Below are 7,732 nucleotides of genomic sequence, written 5' to 3' on the forward strand. Positions count from 1 at the left end.
TTGTTCATTACTATGTAAGTAATTTATTAATAATTATTTAAGAAATCCCACATAGATGACATTCCTTCTTGAATTTTAGTATTGGGTATTGATCAATCACTTTCAGACAATATTTTTTTCATTTAAAAAAATCTTCAAGTATCAAATCAACTACCTTTCCATATTTTCTATGATGGCAAGTCTAAATTCATGTATCTTCATATCACGTCATTATTCATATGTATTTTTCTACCTATGTGGGTAATATTTCACAGAATCATAGAAGTATTGGTTAGGAAGGACCTTTGGAGGCTTTCTAGTCCCACTGTTCAAAGCAGAGAGCCAACATGAGATGGGGTCCATTACGAATTAGTCAAGCTGAGTCTCTAGAAACATTCAGAGGATGAAATCTTCAAAGCCACTTCTCTGGGTGAACTGTTCCAGGACTGTCCTGCAGTCCCAGTGGGAAGATTAATTGGATGAGAACTCAAAGCTTCCCCAGGCACAGTGGCCAACACATTTGTTTCTGTAGCTGATTTTCAGAGATTGTGTAGTGCCAATAAGTCCATTTTATCAGATATCTCCTTTCACCAAAGACCCAACTCCCCCTGGAATCATCGCTTTTCACATCATGGGCTGAGAACCATCATGAAGATCATTTCAGGATCCCCTCCCACCCAAGTAGTACTTCTGCAAGCCCATCTTCAGATTTAGCTCTACAGCTTCCACAATAGTCTGTGGATTTTCGTTCGGGAAAATCTCAGCATTATCCTGTGGTTGGTGACACAGACTCAATGTCTCAGCAAAAATCTATTTTAAGATAAATGTTTCTGTCAGGAGAGTAGCTGATGATCAGCTGATGGTTCTCAGAGACTATTGCTTACTCATATCTAAGTCTAAGAGGAAAAATAAGTGGTTTGGCTTATGAATTCCCTGCCCTGAATAGTAGTGGCTATTACATTTGTTGAAATTGTAACATGCAAAAATAATCAAGTACCTGAAATCACTAATAATTCATATTCTCTTCCTTAGCCCTCATGTGTCTGCCAAACTACATGCGAGCAGTTGTAGACAGACACTATCTCCAGCTCCAGGGCTTCTCAGTGTGGAACATCAGCTTGTCTGACTCCTATTGTAAACCAACAATTACATCAGATGAGGTCATATTCAACATTCCATACAATGCCTGCGGCACAAGTAGACAGGTTGGTGTCAACATATCTTGGAGAGCTCTCCAAGTCTAGGCATGGAAACTTCATAGTTATTTGGAAATTTGTTGTGAATCTCATGTTGTAGCCAACAGTTGGTCAAAACACAGGAAAAGAAACGTGTTTCTAGAGGGCCAGAGTTTCTTAAGGTCTGTTAAATATTCCTACTTATCCTTCCAGGCCTTAGGTAATCCTATTTCAAAGTGATTTTCTCAAGAATATAGTATAGGAGAGAGTTAAGTGACCAATCCCATCCTGGATGCCTGGGACTCTGGAGTATGACATGTTCCTTCTGACTTCTACCAGGAGCTGGCCCATACAGAAGTTTCTAGTACAGGTTGTGAACATGACTACATGTGATAATTTTGTACTCATGTGTTAAACAGAGCAACAATGAAACCATCACCTACTCCAATGTGATCAAAGTGCCTGGTTCGGGTCACACTATCAAGAGGCAGAAGGATCTTCTATTGCACATCAACTGCAAAATGCTCCAGAACACATGGGTGCAAACAATGTATGTTGCTGATGACAGCATTAATGTCAGTGAAACCCAGTATGGCAGATACAACGTGAACCTGACATTCTACAGCTCCTCATCTTTCCTGGTGCCAGTGCTTGACTTTCCATACTACGTTGACCTGAAGCAGAATTTGTTCCTTGAAGCTTCCCTTCATAGCTCTGACTCCAATCTGGTGGTGTTTGTGGACACGTGTGTGGCATCACCTGATCCTCACAATTTTGAAATACAGACCTACGACTTGATCAGACATGGGTAAGAAACTTCAAAAGAATTGTTTAAAAACTAACTCTATGCATAGTTCTGAAAGAGCTTCACTTATGAAAGAGGTGATTTGGGGCCAGCATACCTGCAATTGTCAATACAAATATACTTACAAGAAAGACTTGTTGGCAAAACCTTTATAAAATATAATATGACCAAGAAAGGATCATTCAGAAGTTGCTGTGAAGCACTGAGATTCCATTCAGAGAGGCAATGTAAAAACTGGGATCTGAATTTGGTTCTGAAACAGATGCATGAAATGTAGGGATGTTAATGGTTCTGTCTTTCCATGCATCAGAATTAAAGTTTTGCAAACAGTCTTGTGCAGCACCATAACCAGAATATAGAACTGTCTGTTCAAAAAGAAAGGAAATTCCTTAGTCTCTTCTTGCAGTTCTGAAAACCTAGAACACTTTGCTTGATTTCCTACAAAATACGCATCTTGATTTGAAATGGCAAAGTTGTGGGCTCTTAAGGAATGCAAAACTGAGAGCAACATAGAAGCAGAAAACTGTCCCATTTTGTTCCAGGAATGAAAGGCTCATGCTAATTTATTTCTCTTCTGTGCTTGGAGGGATTTGAATTTCTTTTCCTCCTAGAAGTATGTAAATCTCAGTAGCTTTAGGGGTGTACTAACCTACTGCTAAGTTGGAAATCAGGCTTGTGACATGGGGCCTCCTGCCTGCTGGCTGAATGTCCTCCCTTTTACATGTTAAGTGAATCTTCCTCTCATTGGGGTTTCATTGTATTTTATCTATAAAAATACTTGTGCATTAAGTGGGACACAGAAGGGCTGCCTAGTTTTGCCAGCAGAACAACCATGAAGGGGAGGGGGCAAATAGATTCTGATCATGTTCCAGGTAATTTCCATTCATGTATTTACTGAATCTAAAATCAGTAATGTCCATCTATAAATATCAGGTATGTTGGGATATCACTGCAGTATAAAATAAACTAAAATCAGATGACCTCAAATCCTTGGGGCTTCAGTGGGGAAATGAACACAATGTTTTTGGGGTTTTTTTGTTTGTTTGGTTTGACTTGGGGTTTTTTTGTTTTTTTGGTGTTTTGGTGTTTTTTTGACACAAAGATAATTACTGAAAACTCCAAAATAGTCTCAGGTAACAATTGTGGGTGAAGTAATGTGATCTTTTTCCTGGTGGTTAAATGAAGTCAGAATGAGTAGGATCTGAGTCACCTAACTTTTAAGGTTACTGATTGTCAGAAAGTGAACCTCAGTGGAAAGGTTCTAGAGACTCACTATGTGAAACATCTGGAGATCTTTGTCAGGCGTTGAGACTCCTCAAGTAAGGTACTCTACAAACATCAAAGGACTACAGAGAATGTTCATTGCCCCCCAAAAGATGTGTATTAGAACTAGCTTTATCTTGCAGAACAGAAAGAGGCCCTTTTTCTTTCTGTAGTAACCTGCAGAGTCTCTTTGCAATCAGGTAATCCTATTTAGAAGTGCAGAAAAAGGTCCTCACCTGTCCCTGAGACACAGAAGCCAGCAGAACCACTTGTTATTTTTCAGCTATTCACATTGTTATGAAGTTTCTCTGCTCTGTACATTATTGTGGTGCAAATCACTGCCATTGCTACTTAGTTTTGTCTTGTTTTCTCTCCTTGCCACAAACACACTTTTTTTTTCCAACCTTTTGAGTTCTCTTACCTTCTGATTTTATATTTAAACTCAAAACACATTGCAAAGAGATAGGGTAACAGTGTTTCCATTCACAACAGCTAATCTGTTCACTTTTTTATCTTTCAGGTGTGTTAAGGATTCTACCTACTCTTCTTACTACTCACCACACAGCAGTGCTGCCCGCTTCTCATTTAGTGCTTTTTCATTTATTAATCAACACCCCTCAGTGTACCTGAAGTGTGAGCTGGTGGTTTGCAAAGAGAGGGACTACTCCTCCCGTTGCTATCAAGGCTGTGCTAGTAGGTACAAGAGGACTGTAAGTTCTTCTGAGGAAAAAGTAAATGTTGTTATTGGACCTGTTCAACTCCGGGAAGCTCAGGCTGAGAACAGGAATGTTGGTAAGTTTAAATAACTTAAACGTCACCAGTTTTTGTGAATTACTGTAGGTTTGCCTCTCAGCTCAGATGTGAAATCCAGCTCTAAAATGCATCTGTGCTGGCTCATTCCTAACTCTGCTATAATTCTTGCAAGGATTTTTAAAAGTCTTTTTTTATAACATTATTTTATGTTTACTAGCTATTTCCTTTCTTATACGAGTTTAGATCCATTATTTGTTCTTCACATGTCAAGGGACAGTTCTGTAGGAAGAGAGATGAGATGCCCTGCAGGATTTCTGTTAATTTTTCAAAAGTGTTTGTGCCATGTCTCTGATTTATTAACAACCAATCTGTAGGTCCTCTTGGAAATGTTGCTTCCCAGTGTCCTCCAGCATCTTATGACCTTAATCATTGCAAATTCTTAGTTGTTCTTCAGTTTTTTACCCTAACCTTGTTTGGCATGGCCACAAGGTCATTTGTGAAACAATAAAGCAATTTGGTTTCTGATGAAATCTAGATTGCAGGGTTATAATTCAACTCCCCTTTGCCTAATTACCTTTGAGATTTACCAGCTCAGGCAAACAAACATAAGCCTCTCTCTTTCTTTTTTGTGCACAGAGCTGGGCTCTGCCACCCAGGCAAGAGGGGATCCTGAGAGTTCAGCACCTGCTGCCAGCTCCCACCTTCCTTTGGCTGTGACAGCAGTGGTGCTGGTGGCTGTTGTTCTTGCTGTGGGAGGATTTCTTTTGAAGCATAAACTGAAGGAACCTGTCCCATACCAGGTAATGTGAGAAAGAACCCCAAGATTTACAGATGGAAGGATATTTTCAACAAATGTCTTCTTCACGACTCTGTTTCGCAATCTGTGTAGTGGGTGACTCTTACTTGACTGTTCCACCATCCAGATCTTGTCTGAGAAATATCTTGTATCAACATAACACCTGGTGTTACCATGAACTGAACTTATAAAGGGACCTGGCTTCAAAGTCCTCAAGTCTAAAAAAACCTAAGATCTAAGGAGAGGCTGATTCTTCTATCTCAGCATCCAAATAAGCTGCCACCTTCAGAGCTGGACATTTCACAGCATCTTACTTGAGCCCCTGTTTGAGTGTCTGTCTGAGAAGACTGGTTTAGGTGACTTGAGAAAGAACTGATTTCTTCTACCATCTTCTAACATCTCAAAACTGAGCCATAAGTGAAAATACAAGTAAGGAATTGCTCCTGCAGAGAGTTCTTTATGCTTGGGGGTATTGGCATACAATTCTCACAGAAAATATACATGCATAAGGTTTTGAATAGAGGACAAATATATCCAAATCTGTTATGTAAATGTGTAATAAAAAAAAAAATACAGGAAAGAAAATATTTTTGAGCAATACTTCTTTTTATGTACTTGCAAACCTATCACCTTGGTGTCTGAACTTCCAACTAATGCATTATTAGGTTGGAAAACGTGACTTCTCCCAAAGTGACTTTGCCAAGAAATCATTGCTCTTGTTCTTAAGCATTTCTAAACTTCTAATGGGGGTGGGAAGAGTGAAAGTCCATCTGTGGCCATAAGGAAGTGGGACCTGCCTCCTGTCTCTGTGTGAAAACAGAATAAAAGCTTTAATAAAGGAATAATCTGTTTGGAAGCAGCCACTCACTGCAGGTGGAAAGGTCACTGATATTAGGTTGGGAAATGTTCCTGTTCGGAGTTTCTTGTGTTCTAGCCAGCTGTGAAAGAGGAAAGTGGGGTGGGAATGATGAAATGTAATACGTGTGAGGTGAGCCAGAGCCAAAGCAGTGACGTGTAAGGAGGGTGAGCTGTTCTCTAGGGTGACATTCTGACCCGACAAAGAGGATGCAGGCAGCTCTCATGGGAATCATCATTACAGCCTCTACCGTTTCTTCCTTCAAACTCCCTTTTCCTGGTGACCCCAGGCAGGCTGCAGAGAAGGGAACACAAAAGCAGGGCCTGGCATTGCCCACAAAAAGTGGAAGTCAGTTTTGTTGTCCACACAGAAGGAAAAGATATTGAGAAGGGTTCTTCCTTCCTTCCTCTCTGCCCACAGCCACCTTTGAAGGTCAGAGCAATCCAGGAGGCTGACCTGACTTTCATCTGTGTGGTCCAGGCTTAGAGGAATCCAGCAACCTGCCCAGCACAGTTGAAAACCTTTCTGGACCTGGGCTTTCCTAACTCTCTAGATGAGGACCTTACCATTGCTCTTCCCAGACCTGTTTTTTTCTCTCCTGCCCCTTTTCCTGCTGTGGCCTTGCTACTGCACTGTTGCTGCCCCACCATTTTTCAGGGCATGACTTGATGGCACTCTTCTCTGAATATTATTATGATCAGATGTGCAGAAAGATCCTAGACATAGGGTGCTGCTGCCTGCACTGTTCAGAGCTGAGTCTCTCCATATTATGTCTGTGACAAGGGTTCTAGAGGGAGATACATCAAGGTTGTATCAGAATTCAAGGTAGAAGTATCAAGTTGAGTGGCTTCCATATTCAATGTTGCTGTAGAAAACAGCTCTAAAATGTTCAAGCAGTCAGTGTCTCAGAATCATCCTCCTTAGTTCCTGCTGCTTTCCTTGGCCAGCAAATATAGAAATGCAGGATTCAGGAAAACCAGATTTGGTGCTGAGGAAAAGTCATGTTCTAATGTGTATGTGCCTGCTAAACAGTGGCACTGCCAAGAACATTTCTTCCTACCCACTGCCCCACCAAATTCAGGAAAGCTTCTAATGGTAAATCCCTAGACAGTTCTGATCCACTTGCATTCTCACCGTTGAACAAATGCAGATTGATTTGCAAATATATCCTTCACATGGCACATGCAACAGAGCTCAAGAGATCATCAAGGAACCCTATATGAGACTAAGCTGCCTCATTGCATCTTAATTCATGGATTCTGCCTTTGTTTCCGCAGACCAGAAGTCTGTGGATATCCTTGTTCCAGCAGAGATACCATTTTAGTCATGGATGAAAGCTGATTAATGCTCTTTATCCTTTCAGTGTTTTTCATTTGGACCTCACAAAAGCCAATATTTCTGCAAAAGACTCCTAACAATAGTCAGTAGAAGAGAAAGTGTCTTGAAACTCAGCGGGGCTTTACTCACTAAGTAATACACTTAAAAACTCTTAAAGATTCCAAAAGGAGAACAAAAATGTACGTAATAGGAAGGATGAAAACATGTCCTGCATGGTATTGACATTAATTAATTCAAATTAACCAGATAATAATATTTATCTAGTGCTATTCTGTAGTTATTGTCTAATAATCAAGATCTTCGTTGTCAAGAATGTAGTTAAGAATTAATCAATGGTGTTCATTTACCTGGACAGTTTGGCATGGTTGTTTTTTCACTTTGCCCTACCTCCTCACCCTTTTTAGTTATTACAAGAGTTTGGAGAAGAAGTGTTGTCTATCACTTACCCTTGCCTCATTGATCACAGTGTTTGATTGGTCAGCCAAATAGATTGGCTTTTTCTGCTTCTTGCCAAGATGTCAAAACCAGAAGAAAATGAATAATGAATAACAGGTGTTGCATCCATTTCCTCATTCGTGTGCGAATATGGTTGTTTGCATAAAGAAGAAACATATTTACTCTTCTCAATGTTCACCTTCAAGGCTTCCAACATCATTCTTGACCCCCTGTGCTTTGCACTTCCTTCTTCCATTCCAATAATGCTGGCCTTACTGGAAAGGCCGTGCAAGTCACTTCTCACATTGGGCTCTTGGACTTTAGTCTTCATC

The sequence above is a fragment of the Calypte anna genome, chromosome 6 (genome assembly GCF_003957555.1).
Source record: "Calypte anna isolate BGI_N300 chromosome 6, bCalAnn1_v1.p, whole genome shotgun sequence".
NCBI lineage: Eukaryota > Metazoa > Chordata > Aves > Apodiformes > Trochilidae > Calypte > Calypte anna.